Consider the following 20,620-nt stretch of genomic DNA (forward strand, 5'->3'; position numbering starts at 1 on the left):
AACACTGGTGACAGAGTGGTTTAATAAGCATGAAAGTGAAATTTAACATTTCTCATGGCCTGCACAGCCACCAGATCTAAATATTATTGAGCCACTTTGAAGTGTTTTAGAGAAGTGATTCCCCTCAAGCATCACATAGTGACCTGGCCACTATTCTGCAAGAAGAACGTCTCAAAATCCCTCCAGCCACTGTGCAGGACTGTCATTCCCAAGACTAAATGATGCTTTATTGGTCACAAAAGAATACTATACTAATGAACAAGAATACTAATGAATACTAAGGAATTATTGTGGCCTAAAACCAGGCGTTTCAGTTTTATTATCCAACCCCTATACATTTGACAGCAGTTTCTTGGTAAAACTAACACAATGGGCCAGTATGATGCCATCAACTTCTGTTGAACTTTTTTCACACTAATGATAAAGACAAAATAAATGAATCAACAGATAAAGGATTATTTTAGTGCATTATTTGCACAACACCAAAGAAATATGCAAAACAAATTAACTATGTCTATGATTTGCAAGCGAAGATGTTTGCATCTATCTACTTCCATGGACAACCTTTAACAACAAAACATATCCTAAGTACTGCATTGTAAATTTGCAAAAATGTAGACAGCACCCTCTAGTGGATTAATCAACTGAAACTGGCAAGGATATCTTCCTGGAGCAACATATTTTACCTTTTGTTAAAATGTAGGCAAGTTTTTTTTTTACTTGATTTGATGTGCATTTCATGCCTTTTCAACATCATTTGCCCACTGGGTTGTATTTAGACCCATATGATCTCATTATATTTCCTCCTACACCTCTTATGACTACATGTAGGATACATATGGCGTTATTGGCACCTTCAGCAGATTTTGAGGGACTTTTTGAGAGAAGCTATATGGCACATTTGTTTGCATGCATGTGTGTGTGTGAAATCTCTTTCCCTGTTGCTCGCAGAAGCTGAAAACTCTTCTGGACTCCGTCTGAATCTACTTCAAACTCTATCAGTGTGTCCTGAGGGTCCGGCCTTGATGAAAACACACCAAAGTCACACAATAGAAGCCCTGCTATTAACAGCTGTCTCTATTAGCCCAATTAAACTGCTTTAAGACACGCTGGCGACAGAAGCCACATTTGGACGGATGTAAGCAAATGGCTACATTAAAACACAATTTTGCAAATTAAATTTCATTTTAATGGCACAGTTTTTCTTCAGGTAATGAGACTCTCACGAGGGTCTGGTCTTTTTTTTTTTTTTTTGGACAGGCAGCCTGAAAAGCAGCGACTCTTTTTCTCCTTCTCTCTTCCTTCTATGGAGATGAGGCTTTTATGCGGTACAAAATGCAATTTTTTTCATGTCTGCCGAGGACAATTCTCAGAGGAGGCGGTTTTTCAGTGTAGCTGCCCTTTCCAGTAACATTTTCATCTGCGTTTGCTCTCTTCTCCTCTTGTTCTGTTTTGCAATGGTAAGGGAATGAAGGGGTGTGTAAGAATCAGAGCTTTTCTGTCCCTGCACTCGCGAAATGACAGCTGAGAGAACTTCACATCTTCCTTCATCTCCATCTGTCTGCCTGTGTCGGTCTGTCTATCTTTCTATAGATAGAAGAAGGTTGTGTCTGCCACTGAATAAAAAAAAAAAAAAGATTAAAAAGGTAATTGCATCTTTTTTTCCACGAAAATCATGTATCTTGCAATTCTGACCTTTTCCCTCAAAATTGTGAGTTTATATCTTGCAATACCGACTTATTTTATGTAATGGTTTCAAGGCTTTTTTGCCAATTTTTCTCTGAATTCTGGGTTTATATCTCATGTTTTGTGGAAACTTAAGAGTTTATATCTTGCATTTTTGACTTTTTTGTCAATATTTTTTGCAATTTTGTATTTAATATTAACTTTATAACTAACAATACTGAGTTTCTTTCTATCAAAACCTTTATTTTATGCAATTCTTCAGATTTCTTTTCTAATAAATGTGAATTAAATTCTTGCAATTTTGGCATGTCATGATTCATCTCTTACGACAACTTCTTGCAATTCCTAATAAAAGTCTCACTATTCAGATTTGTTCTGTCAATTCTGACTTTTTCCCTCAAAACTGTGAGTTTATATCTCACAATGCTGATTAAATTTAATGTAATCATTAGTTCATTTTTGGGCGGACAATTTTTCTTAGAATTCTGGGTTTTACTCAATTAGGTTGAAATTTGTTATTCTTTTGCCTAAAAAAATAATTAAAATCTTGCAATTTCTGATATGTTGTTAAGAGTTTACATCTCACAATTATGATTATTGCAATTTTGACTTGATTTGTGCAATTTCAAGTTTTAATCTCATAATTATGAGTTAATTGTGGCTTAGTTTCTCACATTTCCAAGTCTACATCTAAAAAATCTTGTTCGTCTGATTTGTGCATTCAGACTCTCTGGCCACTTTATTAGGTACAACTGTCCAACTGCTCATTAACGCATTTAATCAGCCAATCACATGGCAGCAACTCAATGCTTTAATACATCTAGACAGGGTCAAGACGATCTGCTGCAGTTCAAATCGAGCATTAGAATGGGGAAGAAAGGTAATTTAATTGACTTTGAACGTGGCATGGTTGTTAGTCCCAGACGGCCTTGTCCGAGTATTTCAGAAACTACTGATTTACTGGATTTTCCACCTACAACCACCTACAGAGAATGGTCTGAAAAAAACAAAATATCCAGTGAGCGGCAGTTCTATGGGCGCAATTGCCTTGTTGATGCCAGAGGTCAGAGGAGAATGGCCAGACTGGTTGGATAGCTACTAGAAAGACAGAAGTAACTCAAATAACCACTTGTTACAAATGTGGTATGCAGAACAGCATCTCTAAATGCACAACACATCGAACCTTGAGGCAGATGAGCTCCAGCAGCAGAAAACCACACAAGGTGCCACTCCTGTTAGCTAAGAACAGGAAACTGAGGTTACAATTCGCACAGACCCAACAAAATTGGACAATAGAAGACTGGAAAAACATTGCCTGGTCTAAAGACTCTCGATTTCTGCTGTGACGTTTGAATGGTAGGGTCAGAACTTGGCGTCAACAACATGAACGTATGCATCTATCCTGCCTTGTATCAATGGTTCAGGCTGCTGCTAGTGGTTTAATATTGTGGGGGATATTTTCTTGGCACACTTTGGGCCCATTAGTACCAATTGAGTATCATGTCAACGCCACAGCCTACCTAAGTATTGTTGCTGACCATGTCCAACCCTTTGTGACCATTGTATACCCATTTTCTGATGGGTACTTACAGCAGGATAACGCTCCATGTCATAAAGCGTGAATAATCTCAGACTGGTTTCTAGAACATGACAATGAGTTCACTGTACTTAAATGGCCTCCACATTCACCAGTATCAATCCAATAGAGCACCTTTGGGATGTGGTGGAAAGGGAGATTTGCATCATGGATGTGCAGCGATAAATCTGCAGCAACTGCGAGATGCTATCATGTCAATATGGACTAAAATCTTTGAGGAATATTTCCAGTACCTTGTTAAATCTATGCCATGAAGGATTAAGGCAGCTCTGAAGGCAAAAGATGGTCGAACCTAGTACTAGTAAGGTGTACCTAATAATGTGGCCAATAATGGCTTGTTTCTCTTTAATTTTACATTTGTATCTTGCAATTCTAAATTATGCCTAAAAAATATTTTTTACTGATCTATCTATCTATCTATCTATCTATCTATCTATCTATCTATCTATCTATCTATCTATCTATCTATCTATCTATCTATCTATCTATCTATCTATCTATCTATCTATCTATCCAGACTTATTTCAGATGCCACCCACACACTCATACCTTTTATAAACTAGTGAAACAAGCACACAGCATCACCCACCCACCCCTGCTGGACATTCATGGTGTTGAAAACAGCTTAGCGGGCTTTCAGATCAGACACTACAACAACTCCAGAAAGAGTCCCAGTGTGTGGCTCCATCTCACCGCAAGCCAAGCAAGAAATGTCTCGGTCAGACCCGGGGCAGCTGGAGAGAAGAAGGTTTCCACCTTACCCTGCAAGCCACCCTCAATCCGCCTTCCAGCAGGGGGGCCGCGGCCGAGCGTAGGAGGAGAGAGCGACAGGTCTGCTGGCTTCATTCACTCAGTCTGTGTGGAGTCCCTGCCACGCTGCATTCAGAGAGCTGGTAATGGTGCCGAGGTGATGTCTGTGTGCGAGAAAGAGAGAGACCTTGCCAAGCTGGATTCAGAGACATGGCGCTGAGGTGTTTGTGTGCCGCTCTGTGTTCCAAGTAAAAGGGCAAGAATCTCAGAGGATGTGCATTGCTCTGTACCAGATCACAAAGCTTTTTCTGGTAATTAAGGAAGTGTAAATGTGTAAAAAGGTATCATTCAAGTAAATCTCAGAAAAAATATATATAAACAAGTACTATATATTCTCATACTAATAACATTACTAATAGTATACTACTAATAGCAACCCAGGCTCATTCTTATTATGTACCCCTATACACATTTATGGAGAGCGTCAAACACATCCCAGGAGCTAAGCTTTTAGCAGTTTTTGTAAATCCACCAGAGGACACTGTGTACTTTTTGAGATCTCTCATTTCCCCCGCAAGTGCCATCCACACCTGCTCTTCTAGCATAAATCCACCAGAAGCCACTGTCGACCAACTGACTGACCTACCGACCAATCCACCCATTCACTTCACTTAAACCCAAACGACAGTGTTTTGAAAAGCAACCCAGAAAAGGAAAAGCCCTCACATTATTTTTTACGACGTTTTCAGATTTTACCATGTTCTCAAACTGGTATTTACTTTTTTGTTTTATTTTTTGGCTTTTGTTTTTGTCTCACCTGCTTATTGGAACCGTTTTTCACCAGACTTGAACCCCCTCGTCATGGTCAACTCCACTCTGCGTCTCAAATTATCAGATGTACGCAACGAGCCACTGGACAAACTGGTAACAGCAGAAAAGCCGTCCACAGCTGGTAAGCATGAAAAGGTATCATCCCACCACATAGCGTTTGTTTTAAAGACAAAATACAGCCATACGTTCTTTTGGCTACATAATTTGCGACCTCCAGAAATGTATATAGGGATTTCTGAAACCGTTCTTCTCTAGACTCGAACCCTGTTGTCATGATCAACTCCGCTCTGCGTCTCAAATCCTTCAACATACGTGACAAGCCTTACTATTTATCTATCTATCTAGATTCAGATATCACATGCCACTCTCAACATACTTTTGAGAGCAACCAGCTGGAGTACAAAATTAATTTTACATTTATTTTATTAATTTAGAATATGCCGTTTTTCAGCATAAACATTCTATAGTCAAATGGTTACATATGGCAACTTTTAATCTATACCAGGGGTGTCCAAAGTCGGTCCTGAAGCGCCGGTGTCCTGCATATTTTAGCTCCAATTTTCTTCAACACATTTGTATTATACCTCTTGTAATATACCTAGAAAGAGCTCTGTTAGCTGGATCATGTGTGTTTTATTGGGTTGGAACTAAACTATGCAGTACACCAGCCTTCCAGGACAAAGTTTGGACACCCTTGATCAATACAATGTACAGGGAATCTGTATATATTTTCATGCTACTAGTATTGCTCATACTAGTACTAGTCCTTTTTTCCATTAACATCTAGTGCTAATAATTTTCGTCGGGTACATTTTTAGTAAAAGTCAAATAATAGAAAAAGGTAACAGCAGTTTAAGTACTAATTCTTATTATTTACTAGTGGCTTGTTACCTGCCTAGTTTTAAGATATTGGCTGTTTATTATTAGTACTTATAAAGTGCATATTTGCATGATCTTGTTCTACATTCATAATGCTTCCCAATAATACTATAATAACTATCGACACGAAGCAAATTAGTAGTTTGAGGTAAAGGTTGAAGTTATTTGTTAGTAAATATTAAGAATTGTACCTTTTTGTAGACGTGTGACCAAAAAAGTCTTACAGTAACATCTTGAATAAGTATGACAGTATAAAAATGTGTACTAGAATCTATTTAAAAAGTAGTAATAGATAATGAATGATTACAAATCTCAGATAAAAAATAAGTAAATAGATACAAGTATCTAATAAATAAGTTTTAGTTGACAACTGTCTACTGTATTGAAATCTCAATGACAAATCCCCATAGAAGTAAATGGCAAAAATTGTTACTAGTTATTGTTAAAATAATAAGAATATGAACTATTATCTAATGAATAAGTAATAGTACAGCATTGCATAAATAAAAAATACAAGTAACTAGGTTGTGAATAGGTACAAGTACTGTATCTAATGAATAACTACTGACCATCTATTTAACAGGTACTAATATCTTCCTAATAGGCTCATTCTAAAAACATAGCCCTATATACACTTCTGGAATTTGGATATGTTGTAGCCAGAAGTACGTGTGGCTGCCTTTTTTTCTTAAAAATGTACAATACGGGGTGTTATGATGCCATTTTTTGTGTGTGTGTGTTCACCAGCCGACAGCTTAACTTCGAATGGGCAGCTTTCCCACTGTTACCACTTTGACCAGTTGCTTGCCGCTGCGGACGCAGAGAGGACTTGACCATAATGGCGTACGAGTCCGACAAAAAAAAGTTCCAGAAAGCAGGTAAGACAAAAACAAAAGCCAGAAAATAAAATAAACAAATAAATACCAAGGTGAGAATGTGGTAAAATCTGAAAACACAAGGGCTTTGCTTTTTTTGGATTGCTTTTGAAAACACTGTCGGTTAGGATAAGGAAAGTGGGTGGGTCAATCGGTGCTTTTGAAAACACTATTGGTTGGGTTTAGAGAAGGAGGAGGGTGGGTCAGTCGATCACTCAGTTAGTTATTCAGTCAGTCGACAGCGGTGTATGTACATGAGAAAAGCAGGTGCGCATGGCAATCGCAAGAGAAATTTGAGATCTTAAAAAGCATACACAATGGCCCCTCAAAAAAATGTCCTCCTGGGATTTGATTGGCTCTCTTCAGAAATGTATATAGAGGTACATTTTCAGAATGTGCGTGGGTTTAATATCTTTAGAATATTAAAAGGAACTAGAATATTAAAAGTATCTTGACAAGAGTTAACGTAATGTAGTAATGCAATAAAGTAGTAATAAATAGCTAACGAATAAGTAATGTACATATTGGAAAATATATTAGATCCTAAAAAAAACGACATTCAAATTAAACTTTGTACCAGTGTATTTTAGATAAAATGTTTCAATTTTTTACAAAAAAAAAATGTCATTGAATAATTTACTTAAATGATTCATTAAAACACACAATCATTCAGGAACAAAACAAGTGGGCTACACAGAAGAGCATACTTCTTAAAGTAGACTTTGCATTTTATTTTAAATTCCTCTGTCCAGCATCCTTGATTGTAATACTTGTTTAGATTCTGCATCTCATTCTTCACACCTCTATTGTAATTCTGCATGCATTGATTCAGTCTTAGTTAAACTCACCCTGCCATTACTGAAGCACATTGATGAACTTGAGGGATGCTCTCTTTCTCTTCTTTCTCACCTGCTCCCAGTAGAGCCAAACTTCGCTTTCTTTCTCTCCTCTTTCACTTCTGTCCTGCAGGTGTGAGATAAGCTGACAAAGGCGAAATTCTAATTAATGTTTTGTCAGTCTAAAACAGCCAGAGAAATGTGAGATCAGTGGACAACAGTGATTTAGGCCGCGCGGTACATACAAATACACCGTTTTAATTAATGTTTAGGAGATTAAATTAAGAAATAAACAGCTGAAAGTTTCTTGGAGCTAATACTACAAGCAGCCATTGTAGCCGGATAAAAAGCATTCAATCCCTTGCTTTCTTCCACCATAGATAATTGATTCATTTTACTTGTGCTTTATAAACATCACAGGCAAAGCACTTAACTGTAATTGCTACTGTGTTATGAGAGCAACGACTATCATAATGCAAGAGATGATCGGAAGTTACGTATAGCATCAGTCAATAATAAACACAACTGACATAGATTTGTTTTTCTTTGGTAACGCTTTAGTATAGAAAACAATTCTTCTTATTATTAATTTGCTGCCTTGCTATTATTTGATAAAATACTGGCTGTTTATTAGTACTTTAAAAGTATACACTCACCGGCCACTTTATTAGGTACACCTGTTCAACTGCTCATTAATGCAAATGTCTAATCAGCCAATCACATGGCAGCAACTCAATACATTTAGACATGTAGACTTGGTCAAGACGATCTGCTGCAGTTACAACTGAGAATCAGAATGGAGAAGAAAGGTGATTTAAGTTTCTTTGAACGTGGCATGGTTGTTGGTGCCAGACAGGCTGGTCTAAATTTTTCAGAAACTGCTGATCTACTGGGATTTTCACGCAGAACCATTACTAGGGTTTAAAGAGAATGGTCAAAAAAAGAAAAAGAAAAAACGGGATGTGGTGGAATGAGAGATTTACATTATTGGTGTGCTGCCGACAAATCTGCAGTAACTGCGTGATGCTATCATGTCAATATAGACCAAAACCTCTGAGGAATATTTGCAGTACCTTGTGTATCTATGACACGATGGACTAACGCCCCACTAAGACAGGGCATCCACATCAACACTTATTCACTTTAAATGGGTGACATCAGGTATTGCCGAACTGCATTATGGATCCGTCGGTGATGCTTCAGTGGCGTTGCTTGCTGCAGAAGTTGGGACTTTCTCAACTTTTCAAGCGCCAACGGAAGCGTCAGCCAATCACTTCAGATTCACCCTTTGTCAAGCGTTAACGCTGAAGCCCCATGTGAATGCACCATAACCGTACGTTCACATCGAAAGCGCCGAGAGCATCAAAGTAGCAGGAAGTCATTCATTTTCAATGTGAGCTGGCAATAGTCAGCAATAGGCCACAGTCTGAGCTGGTCTATTTGCAAACAGCGATCTGATTGGCTGACGCTTCCATCGCCGCTTGAAAAGTTGAGCAAGTCCCAACTTTTGCAGTGAGCAACGCCTCTGAATCGGCGCCGACAGATCCACAATGCAGTTCGGCAACGCTTGACATCACCCATTCAAAGTAATTGGGAAGCGTTGATGCTGACGCCCCGTGTGAATGGGTCGTTAATCAGCGAGGAGCAGCGCGACAAGTCTTCACCGATCTGGGCAGCAAGGAGAGTTGAAATCAAGATAACTTTAAAGTAATGTGCTATGATGTGGTTCGGCTGCAAGCATCAGAATGAAGATGTCCAGCACTTGAGAGGAATCCAGAGAACACAGTCACTGTGAACTTTGGTTCCAACCACAGTTGTTCCCAAGGATTTGATTATTGTAGTCGCTGTATTTCCAATTATTTTTCCAATTTTTTTTTTACATGAATATACATTAAAAAAGTTACTGGTGAACTACTGATGTGCATTAATGTTTCATATATATATATATATATATATATATATATATATATATATATATATATATATATATATATATATATATATATTTCTTTAAAAAAGTGGGAATTTCATGAATTTCAGTGCAAAACAGTATTGCTGCTTCAGAATATTTCAGACATATGGACACATTTGTATAATTTAGTGGAGCAAAGCCACACCAGATGCAACTTGATCTTCCATTCTTAAATTAATTTGATAAAAAGTGCGCAACATTTTTAAGCTAAAAAGCATATTTTGACACTCTCGCTGCCGGACCTGAAGGGGGACAGCATAGTCGCCAGAGCAACCTTTGACACTCTCACTGCCTTCGGGGTGAACGTACAGTAAGGCAGTTCTGAAGGCAAAAGTGGGTCCAACCCGGTACTAATAAGGTGTACCTAATAAAGTGGCTGGTGAGTGTTCATTCTGCGTGATCTTATTCTAAACCCAACAACCACCTTAATAACTATTAATAAGCAGAAAATTAGGAGTTAATTGAGCTAAAAGTCATAGTTAATTGTTTTATAATAGTGAGAATTTTACCTTAAGTGTCATTTTTTTTAAGTCAGCTGCAAAATTCCACCACGTGATGTTTTTCGTTATTATCTATAAATGATCAAGTTTACTTTAGAAATTCTAAAAAATTTATAAGTGCAGTAAGAAGAAACTAATTCCACCCCAAAAATGTGCAGTGTCTATCAAAGATAAGCAAGCCCAAATAAAATATTTATTTAATGTACCAACTACTAACAGCATATGTTGAATTACTGCACATTAACTGGAAGTCCATGGAGTCAAAAGGAAAAGCACTATTAATTATTTGGTACTCGACATTAATTATTTGGTATTAATGAATTATTTGATTCCAAAAGAGTTCTGTAAAGTTGTCCAATTTGTCCTAAAGCATTGCCCTAAAAGGATTATTTAAGGGATAGTTCACCCAGAAATAAAGATTTTGTCATTATTTACTCAGCCTTTACTTGTTCCAAACCTTTATAAGATTCTTTCTTCTGTTTAAAAAAAAAGCTAGAAACCGGAAACAATTGACTTCCATTGCATATGATTTTCCTACTATAGAAGTCAATTGTTACAGATTTTCAGCTTTCTTTAAAATACTTTCTTTTTCGCTCAACAGAAGAAAGAAACTCTTGAAGGTTGGAACCAAGTGAGAGGGAGTAAATACTGAGTACATTTTAATTTTGATGTATCCCTTCAAGGTGAAACGCCTTTACCTGTTAACTTATTATAAATGTCATTCTATTGTTAATGTTGTTTGTTTATTATTACAAACTCAGACAGAACTCCTCAAATAATGAGGAAAAAATGTTCATTATTTGGTACTGGATGTTATCATTATTTGCTATAGGGGATTATTTTAATACCAAAATGTGCTCAACTTAATCTTTAGTCATGCCTCTAAAAGTTTCTTCAGGTGAAAAGTCTTGCCCTGTAGACTTTTATTATAAAAGTCATCATACTGTACATGATTTTTGCTTGATATAACAAACTCAGACGCAAGTTGAATTCCTTGGATGCTGCATTTAACCCAGAACATTCCTTTAAAAGCTCTTTTCAGCTCATTTCCCACATGCAGACCTGTCAGAATATTGTTTTCCGTCCTTTAAACAAACACCCACTTGAACACAAACACCCACGTTTTCCGTTCACTGTAATTGGTCTGTAATGCTGTTGTTTGGCATTCATCATATTGAGTTGCACGTTGTTTTAGGCCTCTATGGGTTGGTGTATATATCTAAACAGGACACGGACTTGGCAAGAAAAACTAATGCTCTACATGTGATTATTGATCAGCCCTAAAGCACAGCCAACTTTGAAGAGTCAACACTGCGAGCCAGTTGAGCCACGTGACAAAACCAGAAACACTCCAAACACGCTTCCTGATTTTGTTGTGTCTTGCATTTGCGCTGGAGAAAATCTGTTTCAGTGCAAACCAATTGAATGTGTTGATTGTTGATGTGGGATAGTTAACCAGCCTCCACAGCCCAACATCTCAGCACTTTTCTCTGTGTTTCTATCGTTTTCCAGCCCTACGGGCATGATCATTGTCTATATGAAAACAGCTCACGATCACTATACTCAAATCTATTTCTGTCCAAGTGGGAATTGCAATAAATTGGTTTGTGTGAGACAATGCTCTTTATAGACAGCGGGGACGGCCTCCGCGCTCTCATTTGTTCATCTCAGCCGTAAGGACGGAATAGAAACTTGTACTACTTCACACTAAAATGGGTCAGAGGGATTTTTTTTTTTTGTTCTGGGGAGTTGGGTCAGCACATGATTTCAGGCAAGAAGCATGAGCCCTAAAAAAGAAAAGAAATTTTTTAAGTTTTTTATTTATTTATTTTTTTTTATTTTTTTTATGAAGCACCCTAATAGTTTAGTGGGGAAAGTCTACGACTGAAGTGGAAAAAATAAATAAAAGAACTATGTGAGTTACAGAAAATGTACCACAATGCGTTTTTATATGCAAGTACACAAATGATAGATGTCATTTGAGTTGCAGTGTGATTTGTACAGGCAAATTATTCATCAAAAGCCAAGCCAAATCTAAAAGAAAACACAACCTTATTACTAAGATGACCAAACCTAAAGACATTGTTTATATGGTTTATCAAACGCAGCTTCTATCTCTTTGAATGAGTAGACATCAATTCTCCAAAACTGTTTGCCAAGCTAACGATTAAATTTCATATTTGGAATCATTTAACGATTTAAAATTTAACAACAAACAACTACTGTCTTTTTTTTAGAAATTTTTTTTTCTTAATATTCAAATCCAACCAACAAAAAGTACATTATTCATATTGTCCAAGCTAATGCACTACACACACCGAGATTCTAGAGCAGCGGTCACTAATCTCAGTCCTAGTTTAGCTCTAACTTGCTTCAATACACCTGTCTGGAAGTTTCAAGTATACTTTGTAAAACATTGACTATGTTTACATGGACATCAGTTATCAAATTATTTGCCTTAAGACAATAATTTACATAAAGTTGTTTACACGAGTTGCTTTTTGGATGTTCCTTTCATGATCCTGTTTTACATGTTATAGCACATAATTTGATTAACGTCATTGCATCACCATGCCATCCACTTCCTCTGCAGTTTCATGTAATGTCTGTGTTTTATATTTAATTTGTCGACTTAAACTGCAGTTTGGCACGTTCACTTTCATTCATGAATATTTATTTCATGCCCTCCATGAAAAATGAGATAATGGATGTGAGTTTGAACTGCTGGAGGAGTGTTGTTTTAATGGAATTAGATACTGCATGGAAAAACACATCCGCATTTTACGATACTAAGTCCTTTACTGACTCAGTAGATGCAGAGAAAAGTGTCAAACAGCTGTGTGTGTATACTGTAGACTATCCGGTTGCAAAATGCTGTGAAAATCCTACACATTAGTGATAGTTTGTTTAGGGTTTTTAAAAGTCTGTACTGCACTTCAATAACGCAACTAACGGGCACAAACTGTCGCAAAAGACTGCTGAAATTGGAGCCTTGACATGCGCAGAAGGACTGTCGGATGGAGCCAGAGGAGGAGCCGCGAAAATGAGCGGAGTCGAGCTTCCAACCAAACGCTTTATGTAAAATAAACCACGCCCCCCGAGTTTCTCAGCATGCGTTTGCTGTCATATCAACACAAATGGATGTAATAACGTTAACAAATATGAGGGTTTTATATATTTAATCGCGCCAGCTCCAGGCCGCAGCGCACATATCCTACTCGCGGCGTCGCGGGCTGATTCCGGCTCGCATGCGGCAGCGCCGGCTCGCTCGGCCGCCGCATCTGGCTCGATTGACTCGGGCTGAAATCGGGCAGTGAGTCCAGGCATCCGGAGTAGGTCCAGCAGAGGTAGTCAGTCTGAGCTCTGAGGGGTAAGTCTCCGGCAGGCTAGAATCTAGCTGGAACTGGCTCGAGTGTATTTTGCTATCTAGGTGGTTAGGCGTGTATCAGCAAATTAATAAAGCCCGAAAAAAGCCCTGACCTTAGTGAGTAAACAGTGTTCCACCAGATCATGTATGTCAGAAACTGTAGTTTACTGCTGAACTCATTTTGTCATGGTAAAATAACACAGAAGTCAAAAAATAACACTTCAGTCTTCTGCCGAAGCTCAGACATGCTGCTTTGAGAAACTGTCAATCACAACTGTCAATCACGATGACACGCCCAGCATTAAATTACTGCTAAAAACAAACTGTTTACAAAAATGAAGATCTGCACCTATTTCAGCACAATAACCAGTGCCTTAATCAACCAGAACCATCTTTCGGGACATTTTATTGCAAGTGTAATAGATTTTTTTATTTGGGCTCAAGTCTCCTTCATTAACACGGAGGAGGCGGGCTTTATGACTTGTACTGCAGCCAGCCCCCAGGGGGCGATCTAACGGCCGAGACCTTCACTCAAACGCAGGCTTGCGGCACACTTGGTGAACATACTCATTATTTAGCGTGTACAGGTGTTTGATTAGGGTTGGTGCTAAACTTTGCACAACACCGGCACTCCAGGAACAAGTGACCCGTTCTAAAGCATTTGCCGACCCAAGAGTGTTAATTTTAATGAAGCTGTCATAAAAACACTCATGTCTGGACCAACCCCCTACCACCAAGAGTTGTCAATCTACAGCGATCAAAGATTAGCTCCTTTACTAGGCATAGATAGGTTGCGTCCGAAATCAAAGATTTCTATACTATGCTAAAAACTGTGGTATGTCCGATTTGAAAATCAGTATGCAATAAGTACCCGGATGACCTATACTACTTTCAGCGAGATTCTGAAGTGGCCATCCAATGCACGCTATGCTATCCCATGATGCTCTGCGGGAGAAATCATGAATGGAAGTAAAGCGATGCCACTCACGCGGGTAAGTCACATGATTATGACAAAATGGCGGATGTAGTAAGTCTGCATTCCATTCATACTATTCGCATTCATACTGTATAGAACATACTTTTTCTAACCGCCAAGTAGTACATTTACATTCAAATGGAGCACCTACTGAGTAGTAGGTGAGTTTGGATGCAGCTATAGTTTAGCTCCAACTTTTCTCAGTACACCTGCCTGGATGTTTCAAGTATACCTAGTAAGTCCTTAATTAGCTTGTTCAGGTGTGTTTGTTTAGGGTAGGAGCTAAACTCTGCAGGATGCGGTTTGGTGACCCCTGTTCTAGAGCATTTGCTGACCCCAAAGGGTTCATAATAAAGCTGCAGAAACTGTCATAAAAACACACATTTAGACCGACCCCCTCCCACCAAAAATATTCAATCTATAACGATCAGTGATTGGCTCTTTTAATAAAAGGCATGGCTTCAATTGCTGGAGCGGCATTTTTTCCTATTCAAAACGATATCGAAGTGACATGTCTTGGGTATTGTATAGTCAAACTACTCCTGTGTGTGGCACCATAGTTTCTTATGCATCTCAAATGATTTCAGTTTTGACTGTTGTATTTAATGGAATAACTTAAATCATTCAGTATAGTGCAGCATTAATGTGGTCAGGATCTGCCTGTAACTAAATCAGCTGTGCGTTTATTTGAAAATAACCAGAAATAATCAGAATCAAGCATTTAACAGCCTGTAAGTATAAACATTTTAACAAATGTTAAATCATGCCTGTGTTCATCTATGAAGCACGTATCGCAGACTGTCAAAACATACATGAATAATTACACCGGTGTGCACATCAGTCATGTCAAACTTAAAAAAAAAAGTTAATTGTGCAAAACTTTGTGCCAATCAGACCAGTGAGTAATTACATCCGAGTCTACAATCCACCAACCTTTTTCAAAACAGAACAGAAAATTGCCCATTACTTCTAAATTATGTTTTTTTGTTTTGTTTTTTTGATCCAAAAAATCTTGATAACATTATAAGTGGACCTCAGAGAACAGTACGCAATAATCAAAGGCAGTTCATGACCCCTTTAAAAGTATCTTTTCATATTCATGTTTTCCTCTTTTACGCTCCAGCTTGCGTATTTGCAGCTAAAGCCTCCCATCTACAGTAAATAAACCACGTCTCTCACATCAACTGTATGACAAATGTGTGTGTGTCAGTGACTGCTGCGAGCTCACAGCGGTGATTTCGCATGACTGACAGTCTGACTCCTGAATTAATAATGTGAATCAGAGTCAACACAAATCTATAATAAATCCATCGTCATTTTAATCAGAAAAATCTCTCTCTCTCTCTGCTTCTCCAGAATGTCGTGTTTTCTCTACGCAACGCTGCAATTAGCTGTCAAAAATAGGTAAAAAGGAACTGAATGAGGTTGAGTAAAAATGATTTCAGTCAGAAACTCCGTCAGGTTGCAAACATCCAGATTCTTCCTTCAATCCAGCCAACAAAGTAATTATAACAAGGTCAAAGACTCCATCAAGGATGAAATTCTTTTCTTAGCTCTTAATTTAGTTTGTCCTTGACTAATTCACACTTTTTTTGTCCCCTCGCATGCTCTTTATTAGAGTTTGTTGCTTGGAGTCCTTACAGTACATCTATCAAATGAGAAAACCAGTCGAGTGGAATAGAGTCGCACGTTTTTGATATCGTAATATAGAATGAAAAAGGTGTACGTGTGCTGTTTGTTTTAGACGATGACTGAGAGTCACAAGGCCAGGATGAGGCTGAGATCCTGCCTGAGGAAGCTACTGTCAGGCGACTCTGTGCTCAGGCTGCAATTTAGCCCCCAATTATTGTTATTATTCACCCAAAGAAAGAGACGTGGACAAGGGGTCATTTTGTAGGAAAGAGAGGGAACAGGAAGCAAAGAGGAGAACAATTCATTGAGATTCTGGTTTTATTCAATTTTGGTTAATTTGGAAGACTGGAATATAATAATGGTACATCATCATGGTTCAGCTGTTTTTCTTTTTTTTTCTTTTCTTCTTGGTATGTGTTAAAAAAAATTAAGAAACATTTAGGAGAATCTCTCGAAAACACAATTTCACTCTATTTGCACAAATAATAAAAATCTATCTATCTATCTATCTATCTATCTATCTATCTATCTATCTATCTATCTATCTATCTATCTATCTATCTATCTATCTATCTATCTATCTGAGTGTATTTATTGATTTATTTAGCACATTTACAGTAAGTGTTATTTTAATATTTCAAAACTATAATTGTATTAAATTCCCCTCATTTATTCCCCATTTGCGTTCCCAAAATCATTTATTCTCAATGGTTTTCTTACTTTTTTTTCTGAGTAGTTTAAATCTTATATGTCCATTGGATTGTAGAGTTTTCCTCTAGTGATGCTTTTTTTTTTTTGATCAAGTGCTGTTCCTCAAGGCTCTATCTTGGCCCCAATCCTGTTTTCTTTTTTACATACTGCTTCTTGGTTCTATTATGGCCTGTTTCCACTGAGTGGTACTGTATGGTACGGTTCGGTACGCATTCTTAGCCGTTTTCACCATCAAAATATACCTAAAAGTGAACCATACCTGAACATGAACAAATTGCCATGTTTAACTATTATCATCACCTTTTGAACTATTATGAACTTGGAATGAATTACTCTCTAACAAAAGGGTCACATGTGCTGATGAGAATTACAGATACATATGAGAGGTTTGCACTGACTGTAGGCTATATTTTGGATGTTTTGGAACCCAAATAAGAACTAAATGCTTGCTGTGTGTAGTTTTTCTGTAATTAATAACCTATCAGAGACTGTAAGGGTCTGTTGATGTTCATATACAGTATGTTGTATTTATTTATTTATTTATTTTATATAATTGCAGACGTTATTCACCTTATTCTCCGCCGACGAGCGGGCTCTGTCATTTGAATCTTTTTGGCTTGAGACTTCCGGTCTAATTTACTTCCATTCATTTTTTGACGTTAAAAACTGTTCATTATGCTGCTTGATGTTGCAATTTGATATTTTCTTAATATAGTATTCTACTTGGTCTGTATAGTCATGCAAACATTTGTTTATAGAGCAAGTAGTTTGACCTTTTTCTGCCGTTTATTATTCCTAGCCATTTCTCCCATAGGCGACTAAATCGGAAGTTCTAAGACAATCACGAAAATAGGCACACTTCCGTATTTTAGAATAAGGTCAATAGTAGGCTATTTCGCATCATGGATCTGCAGTTATAATCAAATCATGTTCATAGAAAGGTTAGTAATAAACAATTATACACAAGTATTTTCTGTGCTTCTCATATGATATGTGAATGACCAGTACAGCTTTACAATAGACATTTTCTCGAATGAAAATGACATAGACTGAAACTTTGTGTCGTACACCTCGCCCACCAAAAGAACCCTTTTGGCAGTAGAAACGCAAGCCTAAAAAAGGTGACCAGTAATGACCCGGACCGTATTGTACTGTACCCCTCAGTGGAAAGGGCCATTAGGAAGCATTGGCTGTCATGCTATTGTTTTGCTGATGACACACACATTGATCTGCCCATCAAAAAAAATCCAAATAGTTTGGATAACCTTTTAGACAGTTTGGCTGATGTTAAGGCACAAAGTATCAATTTTCAATTGCACGAGTGTCAGTGAGAATAAAAGAGAAATGATCAGTTTTATACCTTCCAATTCTTCCAATTCTTTTAATCTAATTTTTTTGTGTGCTGTCCTGTGAAACCATGGGTGAAAAATCTGGGAGTTATGTTTGATGATTCACAAAAATTCCACGGACAGATAAATTATGTGGTGAAATCTTGCTTTTTTCAGCTTCAACTTGTAAAATATATATATATATATATATATATATATATATATATATATATATATATATATATATATATATATATATATATATATATATATATATATATATGTATATATATATATATATATATATATATATATATATATATATATATATAACTTTCTATCTTTTACAAATTTGGAAAAACTAATATATTCCTTCATCTCTTCAAGAGTGGACTACTGCAATTCTCAATGCGATTAGCCATTCAGCTACGTCCCGATTACAATTAGCTAACAATGCAGCAGTGAAACTTTTGGTGCAGGTAAATGTGATCATATTACTGCTGTTTTGGGTTCACTTCACTGGTTTCCGATGAAGTACAGAGTAGATTTTTAAAATTTTACTTCCTGTATATCATTAAATATCTTAGCCACATCTTACCTTTCTGCCCTTTTGACAAAGTATCAACCAGATCCCTTCGCTCAACAAATCAGACAAGTTTGTTGATTTCTACAGTAAGTTTAGGCTAAAATGTTAGACGATCATGCTTTCTCTGTAGCTGTTAATAAACTTTGAAATGATTTTCCCCTTTCCATTAGATCGGCTCCAACTTTGTCTGTTTGTATATCTATGATGTTTGACAAAGCATTGGTGTTATTTCATATTTGACTGGCTTTTGAGCATGTAATCGCTTTTTTTATTCTTTGTCTTTGTTTTACTTGTTTTTGTCTTTGACTTAGGCATCACAATGGCACAATGGGTAGCACGATTACCTCACAGCAAGAAAGTCACTGGTTCGAGGCTCGGCTGGGTCAATTGGCATTTTCTGTTTGGAGTTTGCATGTTCTCCCCGTGTTCACGTGGGTTTCCTCTGGGTTCTCCAGTTTCCCCTACAATTCCAAAGACGTGGTATAGGTGAATTGAACTAAATTGTCCATAGTGTATGTGTGTGAATGAGTATATATGGAGGTTTCCCAGTGGTGGGTTGCAACTGACAAGTTGGCAGTCTATTCTGCTGTGGCGACTTCAGATTAATAAAGGGACTAACTCGAAAAGAAAATAAATGAATGTCTTTGACTTACTCTTGTTGTTTGTGGTTTTTAGTTATTGTTAGGCATATTGGTGAACTTGGATTGTTTTTAATTGTGCCATATAAATTATCTGTCATTGTCACTATTCTCATTTAAGTAATGCAAATTTGCACATTTTACAAATAGAGTTTTATTTTTTTTATTTAAGTATTTTTTTAAGAGAAAAATTCATTTAGAAAAAAAAAAAAATTACAATAGACAAAATAATAAAATGCGTGTTATGCAATAAGGGTCTTTTTAGTTACATTTTTAGGAAGAAACAAATTGAGTGCTATTTTATTTTTACAATATAACAGCTTGATTTTTTCTTTCACCAGTAAGGACCAATAGTAGATAAATGCATCTGGATATATTACTTTAATTACAGCTTTAGCATTTCTAATTTTTAACTGTTTTAAAGTCAGGATGAAATATGATCATCTTTTGTGCATAAAAAATTTGCTGAATTTTGTTTTTGAAAAGGTTTTATGCATTTTGATTGTATCAAAAAAGAGAAAAAAAAAGGTTCATAACAGGACAAAGTGAGTATGAGCAAAATGCGCTTTGCTTTTCTGACTGAGGTGGCAGAAACCCATGAAAACCAGGCCGTTATTCCATTGAGGCGCCGGTGGATCACGTTATAAACCTGTCCGAAATACTTCTAAGGGATGGGAGCTTTGAGAATAAGACACTCAGCCACATCTAACTCGTCTCGACTCGTATTTTCGCAGTGCTTCCGTTACGAGCAGCCTCTTATGATCTCACAATGCCTTCTCACACACTTTGATGTGGAAATCAGGGGTGACAGTGTTAGTTAATGGGGTTGGCTTTACATGGCACTCGGCACTGCACAACGCATGACTTTCAATGGGAAGATACATAGGATTTCCAACTGGAAATTCTTTTCAGAGGTCAATGGAGGACATATTTGATAAATAAAACATTACATTCCTTATTAAGAAAAAAAAAAAAAACTTCTGTCATCATTCATACATTTTCTTTTTGGCTTAGTACATTTTATTAATCAGGGGGTGCCACAGTGGAATGAACCGGCAACTTATCCAGCATATGTTTTACTTTTACACACACTCTTTCACACACATACACTACGGCCAATTTAGCTCATTCATTTCACCTATAGCGCATGTCTTTGGACTGTGGGGGCAACCGGAGCACACGGAAGAAACCGACACAGCAGAACTGCCATCTGACTCAACCAGGGCTCGAACCATTGACCTTCTAGCTACCCACTGCACCACCGTGACACCCGTCATCATTTGCTTACCCTAATGTCCCTCCATAAGTGTATGACTGAAAAACAGACACAGAAAAGTGATTAATATTTTTAATAATAATTTGTTTTTTCATTGTGGTTTTGTACATTAAATGAAAGTCAGTGGGGTGCAGTGTTTTGGACCGCATAGTCTTGCAATTCATGCAAAAAAGTACATTT

The 20,620-nt window shown here is 37.2% G+C and overlaps 1 long non-coding RNA gene across 3 annotated transcripts in view; it reads right to left on the reverse strand.

Moving 5' to 3' along the window:
- The window catches only part of LOC141376638 (uncharacterized), a 22,413-nt gene continuing 1,793 nt past the window's right edge, over positions 1-20,620 (reverse strand). The window contains exons 3-6 of one of the 3 annotated variants that reach the window (XR_012387236.1): positions 18,871-18,987; positions 7,467-7,599; positions 3,977-4,197; positions 1-1,610 (exon numbers count right to left, since the gene is read on the reverse strand). This is a non-coding gene — a long non-coding RNA (uncharacterized lncRNA). Of the gene's footprint in view, positions 1,617-3,976; positions 4,198-7,466; positions 7,600-18,870; positions 18,988-20,620 lie in introns of all 3 variants that reach the window. The other 2 variants (XR_012387237.1, XR_012387235.1) reach the window with 2 other exon arrangements.

Source organism: Danio rerio, chromosome 11, assembly GCF_049306965.1.
Source record: "Danio rerio strain Tuebingen ecotype United States chromosome 11, GRCz12tu, whole genome shotgun sequence".
NCBI lineage: Eukaryota > Metazoa > Chordata > Actinopteri > Cypriniformes > Danionidae > Danio > Danio rerio.